Source organism: Tupaia chinensis, unplaced genomic scaffold, assembly GCF_000334495.1.
Source record: "Tupaia chinensis unplaced genomic scaffold, TupChi_1.0 Scaffold142844_1, whole genome shotgun sequence".
NCBI lineage: Eukaryota > Metazoa > Chordata > Mammalia > Scandentia > Tupaiidae > Tupaia > Tupaia belangeri.
In genome coordinates, this window is record NW_006202689.1 from 1 (window position 1) to 849 (window position 849).

Consider the following 849-nt stretch of genomic DNA (forward strand, 5'->3'; position numbering starts at 1 on the left):
GGGTTTGCTGCATAGAATCAGGGCTTGGGGCGAAGGTTCCAGAGGTGCCGCTTGCGGGAGGCTGGCCGCGACCTAGTGCAGGGGCAGTGTGGACCCGGGCTGCGGCGCTGCGCTCCAGTGAGTGCGCTCTGTGCGGCGTCCCCTCTCCTGCGCGACTGTGGTTCCGGTGGTTGGTGCCCAGCGAGACCATGGCTTCAACTGTGGAAGAGCTACAGAAAGATCTAGAAGAAGTAAAGGTGTTATTCGAAAAGGCCACTAGGAAAAGAGTACGTGATGTCCTTATAGCTGAAAAGTCCAAAATTGAGACAGAAATCAAGAACAAGATGCAACAGAAATCACAGGAAAAAAAAAAACAGAACTTCTTGATAATGAAAAGCCAGCTGCTGTGGTTGCTCCCATTACATCAGGATATACAGTGAAAATCAGTAATTATGGATGGGATCAGTCAGATAAGTTTGTGAAAATCTACATTACCTTAACTGGAGTTCCTCAAGTTCCTACTGAGAACGTGCAGGTGCATTTCACAGAGAGGTCATTTGATCTTTTGGTAAAGAACCTAAATGGCAAGAGTTACTCCATGATTGTGAATAATCTTTTGAAACCCATCTCTGTTGAAGGCAGTTCAAAAAAAGTTAAGACCGATACAGTTCTCATATTATGTAGAAAGAACACAGAAAACACACGATGGCACTACCTGACCCAGGTTGAAAAAGAGTGCAAAGAGAAAGAAAAGCCTTCATACACTGAAACAGATCCTAGTGAGGGACTGATGAATGTTCTAAAGAGCATTTATGAAGATGGAGATGATGATATGAAGAGAACCATTAATAAAGCCTGGGTGGAATCAAG

The 849-nt window shown here is 44.8% G+C and overlaps 1 pseudogene; it reads left to right on the forward strand.

Moving 5' to 3' along the window:
- The first annotated feature begins 158 nt into the window (after positions 1-158).
- LOC102475771 (calcyclin-binding protein pseudogene) lies at positions 159-844 on the forward strand (annotated as a pseudogene).
- Positions 845-849: the final 5 nt, after the last annotated feature.